This window comes from Triticum urartu, chromosome 7, assembly GCF_003073215.2.
Source record: "Triticum urartu cultivar G1812 chromosome 7, Tu2.1, whole genome shotgun sequence".
NCBI lineage: Eukaryota > Viridiplantae > Streptophyta > Magnoliopsida > Poales > Poaceae > Triticum > Triticum urartu.
This window is the reverse complement of record NC_053028.1, coordinates 97,275,678-97,287,784: the sequence shown is the minus strand read 5'-3', so window position 1 is coordinate 97,287,784 and position 12,107 is coordinate 97,275,678. Positions and strand designations below refer to the sequence as shown.

Genomic DNA, 12,107 nt, shown 5'->3' with positions numbered 1-12,107 from the left:
CGGAAAACCCTAGAGATTCGTAGTAGCAGGCCTCGCACACCGGAAACTCTCTCGTGAACAGACAATAGCATACATAAGCACTCAAGCATAAGATGCAAAGGTAAAACCAAGAGAAAAGATCTGAACAGAAAGTTCAAGAGAAGAGCTTCGATTTGCAAAAAGAATCAATCGGATCGGAGTTACGAAACTCAAACTACGATCAAAAAAAGTTCGAAATAAAATGTAACACCCCGAATACAACTTTCCATATTTGTAAATCCGACTCTTTCCTTTTCCGGAGATGTGTTGTGAGATTCCCTTCATGGTTGGGTTTTGTCTTTTTTGCTTTTGTTCTTGTCATGCATTTCATATCATGTCATCATGTGCATCGCATTTGCATACGTGTTCGTCTCATGCATCCGAGCATTTCCCCCGTTGTCCGTTTTGTAATCCGACACTCCTACTTGCACCGGCGTATCCCTCTTGTCTCCTTTCGTGAGCGGGTGTCGAACATTCTCGGAATGGATCGAGATTAGCCATGTGGCCTTGGTACACCACCGGTAGACCGCCTGTCAAATTTTGTGCCATTTGGAGTCCGTTTGATGCTCCAACGGCCAACCGGGTAACCGCAAAGGCCTCGTGTGTGTTGCAGCCCAACACCTCTCCAAAAAGCCCAATAACCCATCTAAACCATCTCCATGTCCTCCGTCGTCGGATCATGATCGTGAGGGCGAAAACTACACCTCATTTGGACACTCCAAACTCCCTCTACCTATAAATAGGTGCTCTCCTCTGAAAATTCGCACAGATGAAACCCTAGCAAACTTCCTCTTCGCGCCGCCGAACAAAAACCCCGCCGCCGGACATGTCTGCCGCACCCCTCCACGTCGTTCCGACCAATGGCGTCGTGCCACGTCACCTCTGTCGCCGCTCCTGACCAACCAGGCGCTGCCACCTCACTCTCTCTTTCCTCTTCTCCCACCGGCGGCCCTCCTGGCCTAGATCGGGGCCCGGACGAGCTCGCGCGCGCCGCCAGATGCGCCGGACCTTGCCGGTCGTCCCCACCGTCACCGTCCCTCCGCCGCCTCACCGCTTGGCTGCCGTGCCGGTGAGCGCCGCCATCGCGCTGGTGAGCGCGCCTCCGCCCTGCCCCGTCTCCCGTTCTGCTCTCTCTCTCTCTCTCTCGTTACCTCTCTCTCTCTCGTTACCTCTCTCTCCCTCTCACCTTTGATCTCTCTCTAGAACCTTGCAGGACCACCATGGCTGCCCCGATCTCCACGTCCGCGCCGCCACAAGCCGCCTTGTCGCCGGGAATGGGTTCCCCATGTCCGGATCCACCCATCCTCGGCCTCCCCGATGCCCACCGGAGTCCCATGCCGCCCCACCGTCGCCGTTGACTTCCACCGGCGTCGTTCTGTAGCAGAGATGGAGCTTCCCCGATCTAGATCCCGTTTTCGCGCTGGTAGTTTTCCACTAAGTCCTCAGAAATATCATGTCACATGTGCATGTTCAGCGTGCCGTAACTTCTTGCTCGTAGCTCCGTTCTGCATGTATGATATATCATAATGTTCATTGGGAGATGCTCACTACAAGAAATATGTCAACTTGTGACCCTCCCTATTGGCCGCTGAAAGGTCATACTTTTTCATTTACGACTTTTTTGTGACCAAAAACAGAAGGTCAAAAGCTGGCAGTCGTAAACTGAAATTAGTGACCTCCTCTGTGATATGTAAAAGGTCGTTGGTTCTTCGACCAAATTTTTGGTCACTAGCAACCTCCTCAGGCCACGTAGGCATCCAACGTGGCAAGCTGATGTGGCACAAGAATCATCACGGTCCGATTCAGCGTTTTACATGGGCCGAGCCCAACAATTCAGCCTTTTTAATGTATTTTTCCTGTTGTTTTTTACTAGCTACATGGGCTTGGGCCATTGGTTCGGCCTTTTTTTGCTTTCTAAGGTGCAACCTTTTCACATTCTATATATTTTATATTTTCAGGTTTTCTTTTTTTTGTTACATTCAATTTCCAGATTATTGTAGTAAACGGGATGCACATTGTCAGATTCGTCTAGGCACTAGGTCCCAAACATCAGGTTTTATTTTTTCACAACTTGTAACTCAATGATATACCAATTAGAGAACACATTTTAAATATATTCAAATAACAGCCAAATCACCGATGTACCAATCAAGTTTATTACATTCCACCAATCACAATATAACCATACAATATTACACCAATCACAGTATAGCATTCTACAGATAAAACGCTCAACAAGTACACGCACGTCTCCAACACCTTAGCGCCTTCAACCTGCAAAACATCACATCCAACCAAATATTAACGATCAAATCAATTCACCCCTTGACGGCAATAAAAAATTGTGCTTGTATGAACGAAAATAAAATAAACAATCTTTGAGGCCATAGCATGTGCTACAAAAATCTTAACAAATGCATAGATATCCACACGGAGCACATCCTACATGCACCAAGCATCAGGCATATGTTCAAGAAGATAAGTAATTTGAGATGGAAACAAGTACAGCTAACAATCTAACATGTGTAGTAGCACCAGCAAAAAGAGAAAGACATGGAAGAATTTACAAGAACAACACCCTGGGAGTCCAATTACATGTACATGAGCTACTGCTGCTAGTGTATATAGAACCAATCAAGCTGCTGGTGTAGGATCAGAGCATGAGTCCAACAGAGCCACATATGAGCAAACAACAGAGCCACATAGGAGCAAACAACAGATTAAGCACTGCTCCTAACCAACTTAGCAAATCCAGAGCAACCCCATTCCACCAGAGCACCACAGGAGCACATATATAAAGCATGTACACATTGGCAGCTACTGACAAACCCTAGAACCGCATGAATTTATCACCAGAGCGCTCTAGTAGGAGTTGATGCTTGGTTACAGCATCTAGCAGCAACTAGCAGAGCCCCACATCCAACCCAAATCATGGCCAAGGCCATGCAGGATCTACATCAGAGAAGAAGGAACATGGAGGAGCTCACCAGAGGAAGGTTGTAACCGTAGCAGAGGCTCAGCCACACCACGGCTGTGGTGTGACCATCACCACATCAAGGAGAGGGTCTGGAAGCTGCCGAAGCACCACCGCGGCGACCAGGGCAAGCGCCGGGCACAGTGGCGCCACCCCAGGGACATCACCGCACGGACATCACCGGCCTCGCCCTGTTTCAAGAAATGTTCAGAACAACTTTGTCAGACTCGATCAATTCTGAAGAAACCACTTCATTGTCAGACACATACATATGTACATGATGCAAAAGAAGAAGAAACAGAGCAGGGACCTGGTCGATCATGAGATAGTGTTCATATCATTAGGAAGAAATAGGCCATTGTATATCTCACATAAACATATCTGCTACTATGCACAACACGAGCACCCACTTGCACTTGGTATATTTCTGTATCTAGGACACCCAGCACTTACAACACTTGGGCTAGTCTAATGTATAGACTTGTTTGCAATAGGAGCCAATGGAACTGAAACGCAAGTAGCACATGAACAAACAGCGAAAGAAATAGAAGGACGACCTTGTGTGGTGGCTGAGGTGGACGAGGGTGTCCTCCTGGTCAGCTCAGGCATCCTCCTACACCAAATCAAATAGAAAAATGTTGAAGCATGTCAAATAACTAAACGTACATGTATATATCACAAATGCCATTCAGTGGCAAAAGCAATAACTTTTCATTTCACTTTTTCCACTCTAGATTTTGACAATGTATCGTAATTGCCACTCTAAAATTATTGCTTTTGCCACGGAATGGCAATTGTGATGTATTGTCAAAAACTAAGAGTGGCAAAAGTGAAATGTAAAATTCTAGAGTGGCATAAGCAAAGTGGTCAAAAGCTAGAGTGGCAAAAACAAAGTTTTCCCATAATATAGAAGCAACAGAAGCACATATATATCCTATTTCTTCCACAAAGTGTGTATATAGACAGGTCAGATTTTTGAATGCATTGTTGTTGTAAAAAACAAACATGTTGTTGAGGAATTTGACTATATTTTAGATATGTTAAGCAGAGGCAAGAGTTTTCCCTCAATCAATCAACCTGCTGCAATAGTACTAACTATACTAGTCAGGGACGAATTTGACAAGAGAAAGCATAGTGGTATCAAACTGAAACATGATTCAGTCGCAAAACAACCACCAACCTTACTTAGTACGTGAGCATCAAGCACACACACATCATACAGGTGCAAATATGATATGAGCTTTTAAGGGCCACAACAGAAACTAGGCTACAACATAGCAGTGATAGAAAAAACCTCACAGTAAAGTCGAGAGGGATCAACCTTGTGTGGGGAGACAATTTCCTCCTCCTCATGCATGTCGACCAAAGAGGGCTCCTGCTCCATCCAAACAGAACAAAGAAATAAAGATGGGTCACAGAAAGAGCTAGCAACTATTCTTACAGAACAAACTGCAGCTGTTGCAGCTGTAATATTCAGATATAAGCAGCTTCACATGTAAACCTATATTTCAGTTCATAGCCTTTTGGGATAATTGTTGGTGGGTTTTGGTCATGAAGTACCTGAACATAGTTTTTCTTCTCAACCGTCAAGCTGCGAAGCAGTCCAATTTTGAGAGCGCTGAAGGAGAGAGCATCCAAAACAGTCACATCGTCGTTGGCTCGTATGAGCCTGAACTTTTCCTGGAAGCATGACACAGGAAAAAAATCATCTTCTGTGAATGACAAATGTGACTGGCATCAGCTGATATCACAGGAGACCTACACTTTATGATGTTCTAGATGGACAATTTCATAAAAAATGCCTATACCACTATACCAGACTCGGAGACTGACCCTCACTCAAAGCCTTAAGTAGTCAACAATTGATTATATATCTGAAGAAATGAATGAGGCTCATGCTTCAGACAAAGACCAGGCACCGAAATTCAGCTAGCACTAGTGCGACATCACAACAGTACTGGTTTTTCTCCTCTGTTTAGACCAACTTTTCAGTTAGCAAGTGCATCTGAATTCATGGACACCTGCCTAACGGGCTGGGCTAGCATGGACACCAGTATGCAGTTACGGCTTTGCTAGTCACCTCGAGCAGACAGAGCATGCTCGCCAGCGCAGTGTGTACCGAGCTAGGACATTGCAAGGTGGCAAGGAAAAAGGAGCAGGGAGCTCGGCAAGGCGAGCAAAGGGAAGTAGTAGGACATGAACCAACCTGCGAGGGGTGGGGCGTGAGGGCGGTGCGGAGGCGGGTCTGCTCTAGCGCGGTGCGGACGAAGCTCCACCAGCCGCTCCTTGAGGGCGTCCCAGTCCACGGCCCGGCCCCGGCGCGAGGCGGCGACCCAGAGCACGATGTAGCACCAGCGGCCGTCGGTGCTCATGTCGCCTTTGTGGACGTTGAGGCCGAAGAGGACGACAAGGTGGCAGAGGTCGCAGCCCAGGCCGGTCTTGTCCGGGCAGCTGACGGTGACCACCGTTAGGTCCCTCGCTGCGTCCCCATGCACGATTTGAACCACCTCATCGCTCAGGCTCGGGCGTGCGCCGGATCTCGCCGGACAGGAGTCTTCGATTCCCGCCTGAGGTCGCCAGGATCCGGCGCCGGAGGTGGCGGCGGCAAGGAAGGAGTGGAGCGCTAGGGGATTGGGGATCGGGGAGAGAAACCCTAGAGGCGGCGGAGGAGGAAGAAAAGCTGGGAGCGGGAGGGAGGTTTGGGTGCAGCATGAGGGAAGGAGGGCGCCACTGCCGGCGATGGGAAGAGAGATAGGGAAGCGGCAGAAGGAAGGGAGAAGAGGCGGCCGATCTGGATCGGAGATAGAGAGAGGGGGGAGGCGGCGGTGATCTGGATCGGGGAGGGAGAGAGGGAGGGTTGGTGGGAGAGGGACGAGAAGTGAGAGGTGAGCGAGAGACGCTGGATCGAGGGACTGAGGGAGAGTGTGGACGGCTCAGATCGACTACACGGGGTGATCCGTGGGCTGCTTCCTGATTGGTTCAAAACATGAGGTATTTATTTAAATTATCTCCTAGTGCTAAAAACAGGGGATTTTGTGAAGCAACTAGCAAAATTATTTTGCAAATTGCATCACTAAAATTTTCACTTAGTTTAGACCACATTTTATGGATGATCACCAATTTGTATGCATCCCAATCCTTCTAGCTATTTTTGTTCATTTAAACAAATATCCGCCGATTCAATAGGAAGCGGGTCAAATTTAATCTGCAGTGGCCTCATAGTTTGCTATTTATTTTTCCCAAAAATCATTTGTAGATACAAAATTATTTATTTAATCATAGAAACATGAAAAGGTTTTCAAGAATCAACAACTAGCTATGAAATGGTCAAGCCCGCCATTCCGACCGCATTTTAAGACGGGCATAAAAAATGAAAAAAATGAAAAAATTGGAAAACCTTCGCATTGTGTCATCATATGTGACCAAGTTTTCAGGAAAAATAATAAACTGGTACTACGACAATTATTTTAAAAAAGTGTTCTCAGAAATGAGCTATCATGCGTGAAGATTCATGGCTTTCAAACCAAATGATCAATCTTATGGCCACATTTATGGCAGAGTTTGTTCAAATGATCTCATATTATGCATAAGGGTGCATCTTGGAATTCCAAGCAATCTTGCCTAAGGGAGTTTTCATTTTCTTTGCACAGAAAATTCATTTTCCATTTTTCGAGTGCCCGAAAAGAGGTTTTTTTTGTGAAGGACCTACCAAATATTTGTTGTAAAATTGTACCAAATTAATTTTCTAAAATACTAGGCCATGTTTAATGCACAATTGACTAAATGGTTGCGTGTCAAAAGTTTCGATCAATCTCTCGTGAAAAAGACAAATTTCTGCCGTTTCAGTAGGAAGCGAGTCAAATTTGAACTACGGCTGCCTCATAATTTGCTATTTATTTTTTCAAAAAATTATTTATAGGTACAAAAGTATCTATTTAGTCAGGGAAACACCAAAAAAATTCCAAGATTCAGCCACTAGTTAGGAACGGTTATTCCCGCCGTTTTGACCGCATTTTGAAATGAGCATAAAAAAATAAAAATAAAATCAAAAAATTGGGAAACCTCCGCATTGAGTCATTATATGTGACCAAGTTACCATAAAAAATAATAAACTTGTAATATGGCAAACCTTTTAAAAAATGTTCTCAGAAATGAGCTATCATGTGTGAAGATTCATGGATTTCAAGCCAAATGATCAATCTTATGGTCACATTTATGGCATAGTTTGTTCAAATGATCTCATATTGTGCACAAGGGTGCATCTTGGAATGGCAAACAATGTTACCTAAGGGAGTTTCCATTTTCTTTGGACAAAAAATTCATTTTCCATTTTTTGAATGCCCAAAATGAGTTTTTTTGTGAAGGATCTACCATATATTTGTTACAAAATTGGACCAAATCAATTTTCTAATATATTAGGCCATATTTAATGCACAATTGAAAAAATGGTTGGGTGTCAAAAGTTTTTATCTACCTCTCGTGAAAAAGACAAATTTCCGCCGATTTAGTAGGAAATGTGTCAAATTTGAACTGTAGCTGCCTTATAGATTGCTATTTATTTTTACCAAAAATCATTTTTAGGTACAAAAGTATCTATTTAATCAGAGAAACACCAAAATCTTTCCAATATTCACCCACTAGCTAGCAACGGTCATGCCCGCCGTTTTGACCGCATTTTGAAACATGCATGAAAAATTCAAAAAAATGGAAAACCTTCGCATTGTGTCATTATATGTGGCCAAGTTACCAGGAAAAATAATAAACTTGTAATACGGCAAATATTAAAAAAATGTGCATATTCTCAGAAACGAGCTAGCATGTGTGGAGATCAACAGCTTTCAAGGCAAATGATCAATCTTATGGCCAAATTAATGGAATATTTTGTTCAGATGATCTCGTATTGTGCACAAAAGGTGCATATTGGAATGGCAAACAATGTTTCCTAAGGAAGTTTTCATTTTCTTTGGATGAAAAAAATCATTTTTCATTTTTCAAGCGTCCAAAATTTCTCCATTTTCAAGAATATTAGAACCTAACAAATATTTGTTGTAAAAAAATTTCTCCATTTTTCAAGAATATTAGACCACATTTTATGAACAAATTTGTGTACACTAGAAACATTTTTTATAGATATTAAACGGTTTTTAGTTACATCATTAACATTTTTAATAAATATTTTGATGTCTAATATTTTGAACACATGTCTACATTTTTTAAGACACATTGTACATATTGTTTATATATGTTTAATTTTTTTTCAAATACATGATTAACATATTTTCATGTATTCCCAATAAAAAAATATCTTTTCATACATAGGTTTTGATGTCTATATTTGTTTTTGCACATTGTACATTTTTGTATACATATAAAACATTGTTGACATTGGTTAGGAAATTTAAATACATGATTAACATTTTTAGAAAATCTTGTTTTGTTATCTACTTTTCCATATATATATTGTAAAATTTTCATATATACGTACTGATGATTATTTTTGCATACACATGAAACTTTTTTTATACATATCTAATATTATTTATGATTACCATTTTTTATATGCATGAAACTTTTCAAGTGCACACATTTAGTTTTTTAAACACGTGATTACATTTTTTGAAATACATATTAACATTAACATTTTTTTGAATTACACGTTTAGTTTTGTAATTGCTAAAGCATATAGCAAGATTCGCGAAGGAGTTCATTATTTTCCCATTCTAATGAAAAACTTGTTATTTTCCCATTTTCGTTGGCCGAATATATGTTCTTTTTGAGTAATATGAGGGCATCCCACATTTCTTCCTGGATGGACCAAGGCCTACATGACACACATATTTTTTAAAAGAAGGTGGCCTCGTTCCACCGAGGCCCAAGCCCACCTTGAGCGACACCTTAAGTACCAATGCATCCACGTTCACAACCTCATGACCATTTATATTGGTCGTAATCAAGTAGAAAGAAGGTCGTTGACCACTCTTGTCTGCTTTATGACCATTTGGTGTAAGGCAATTTCAGGGTTTGAGCCATTCCAAGCGAAATGGCCGTGGATTTACGACCAATTCAGCCGGGGTCACTGAGAGAAGGTCACTAGTTGACATATTTCTTGTAGTGGCTCTTCATTTCATTCCATTGTGACATGCTTGTTTGAGTCCATCTTGATGCCCTAATCATTGATGCAAGAGTGCTATAAAATGTTTACTGCTGCTTCTTATGAGTTTAGCGTGATTTGTCATTTTTGCCACATTTGATGTGTGTTTCATATGGGCATGAGCTCTACATGTGTTTTAATCTATGCCATGCCATATTTACAGGGGTGCCTGCCATGTATTTTTGTGCTCTATGTGATGACTAGCACAAGCATGCAAAGTAGCCTTCGTGATATTGCTGATTTCAGGGGCTTATGATTTTACAGTCATTTTCCTGCTATTATTTTTATGCCATGTAAACATGATGCTATAGTGAGATCCATGATTGTTTTGAGTACCTTCAGTAAGGATGTTTTGGACATATGGTTATGCTCTATCCATCCATGGCCCTGTTTGCAGTTATGGAGTGCCCTATCATGTCTTAATCTTGCTCTACTTTTTCTATAAATGTTCCTGGAAGATTGTTTACATGTTAATCAATTTTGCCATGGTTATTGCTAATGATCCATGCATGATATGAACTTGCTATTGCCATGGTTAGCTTCATGAACATGTCATCTTGCTGATGCTATGCTTATCTTGTCATGCCATGCCTTGTGGTGAGTGATTTGAGCTCGAAAAGATGCCTTCATACTTTTGTTTATGCTATGCTCTGTTTTCTGCTAAGTTTGAAACTGTTTATAAAACTTTCTATATTTACATGGTGCCATCATATCTTCTGTGCCTTTTTGGCTCATGATTAGTAAGATACTTTTGTTCTATGCATTTAGTAGTTTCATGCCATGCCTTGTATTGCTATGATATGTTCTGTAGCATATTGTTTGCTTGATCTAAACATTGCTTCCTGATGTTGTTTTTGACATGTTAGTAATTTCTCTAAGTCTGTGATGCTGATATCTTTTGCACTTTTGCCATGCTTGTTTGAACCTGCCCTTGTGTGATTTTTCCATAGCTCAGTGTTCATGTTTTGTCAAGCATCTTGACTAAATCACTGCCATATGCTTTGTTGCTATGTTGGGGTGCAGTAGCTTAGTTTCTTGTTGCATTCTAGATGGCATCGTGCTGTTAATTGCAGAATTGTGCCATTATTGTTTTGCTTGCCATTTGCAAACCGTGCTTCCGATTCCTGTGATCTTTATATCAATTTCAACCGAAATCATCTCATCTTTCCAGCGACACACTTGGTTTGACAAGTTGATTCCTTGTTTCATCCTTTTCCTTCCGGAGCATGCATATGCATTGCATATCACATCCCGCATATCATGCCATGTTTTGCATCATGTTGCTTGTGCATTGCACCATGATTGATTATTGGTACTTTGCTTGTGTTCTTACTTTGGGTAGAGCCGGGAGACGAGTACGTGACCGAGGAACCTGTTGAGTACGCTTACAAGGATCAAGCTTTCGACAACTCTGAGTACATTGCAGGGAAGATGACCATACCCTCGAAATCACTTATATCTTTGCTTGCTAGTTGTTCGCTCTATTGCTATGCCATGCTACCTACCACTTGCTATATCATGCCTCCCATATTGTCATGTCAAGCCTCTAACCCAACTTTCCTAGCAAACCGTTGTTTGGCTATGTTACCGCTTTTGCTCAGCCCCTCTTATAGCGTTGCTAGTTGCAGGTGAAGATGAAGTTTGTTCCGTGTTGGAACATGGACATGTTTGAGATATCACAATATATCTTATTTACTTTAATGCATCTATATACTTGGTAAAGGGTGGAAGGCTCGACCTTATGCCTGGTATTTTGTTCCACTCTTGCTGCCCTAGTTTCCGTCATACCGGTGTTATGTTCCTTGATTTTGCGTTCCTTACGCGGTTGGGTGTTATGGGAACCCCTTGACAGTTGACTTTGAATAAAACTCCTCCAGCAAGGCCCAACCTTGGTTTTACCTTTTGCCTCACCACCACCTACTTTTCCCTTGGGAGTCGCGCTCCTGAGGGTCATCTTTATTTTAACCCCCCGGACCAGTGCTTCTCTAAGTGTTGGTCCAACCTGAGCGATGTTCGGCGCCCCCTGGGCAACCAGGGTCTATGCCAACCCGACATCTGGCTCATCCGGTGTGCCCTGAGAACGAGATATCTGCAGCTCCTATCAGGATTTGTCGGCACATTCGGGCGGCTTTGCTGGTCTTGTTTTACCAATGTCAAAATGTCTTGTAACCGGGATTCCGAGTCTGATCGGGTCTTCCTGGGAGAAGGAATATCCTTCGTTGACCGTGAGAGCTTGTGATGGGCTAAGTTGGGACAACCCTACAGGGTTTTGAACTTTCGAAAGCCGTGCCCGCAGTTATGTGGCAGACGGGAATTTGTTAATATTTGGTTGTAGAGAACTTGACACTTAAATTAATTAAAATGAATCAACCGCGTGTGTAGCCGTGATGGTCTCTTTTCGGCGGAGTCCGGGAAGTGAAGACGGTTCTTGTGTTATGCTTGAACGTAAGTAGTTTCAGGATCACTTCTAGCTTCATGACCGTTGCGTTGCTTCTCTTCTGCTCTTATTTGCGTATGTTAGCCACCATATATGCTTAGTGCTTGCTGCAGCTCCACCTCACTACCCTTTCCAACCCATAAGCTTAAATAGTCTTGATCTCACGGGTGTGAGATTGCAGAGTCCTCGTGACTCACTGATACTTCCAAATAGTTGCAGGTGCCGATGATACCAGTGCAGGCGACGCAACCAAGTTCAAGTGGGAGCTCGATGGAGATCTTGTTCGTTGTGTAGTTTCGTTTCCTATTGATCAGTAGTGGAGCCCAGTTGAGACGATCGGGGATCTAGCATTTGGGGTTGTCTTTCTTTGTTTTGGTTCAGTAGTCGGACCTTGATTGTATTCTGGTTAATGTATGACTATTTATGTATTGTGTGAAGTGGCGATTGTAAGCCGACTCTTTATCCCTTTCTTACTCAGTACATGGGATGTGTAAAGATTACCCCTCTTGCGAAATGCCTACCATGCG

General features: G+C 42.7%; 1 long non-coding RNA gene across 1 annotated transcript; it reads right to left on the bottom strand.

Annotated features, from left to right (window-relative positions):
* Positions 1-2,105: 2,105 nt before the first annotated feature.
* LOC125521847 lies at positions 2,106-5,849 on the bottom strand. The gene is made up of 6 exons (XR_007289465.1): positions 5,199-5,849; positions 4,553-4,672; positions 4,314-4,367; positions 3,550-3,605; positions 3,006-3,183; positions 2,106-2,292 (listed from the first exon to the last, which is right to left on the bottom strand). It is a non-coding gene; the product is annotated as an uncharacterized LOC125521847 (long non-coding RNA).
* Between the last annotated feature and the right edge of the window lie 6,258 nt (positions 5,850-12,107).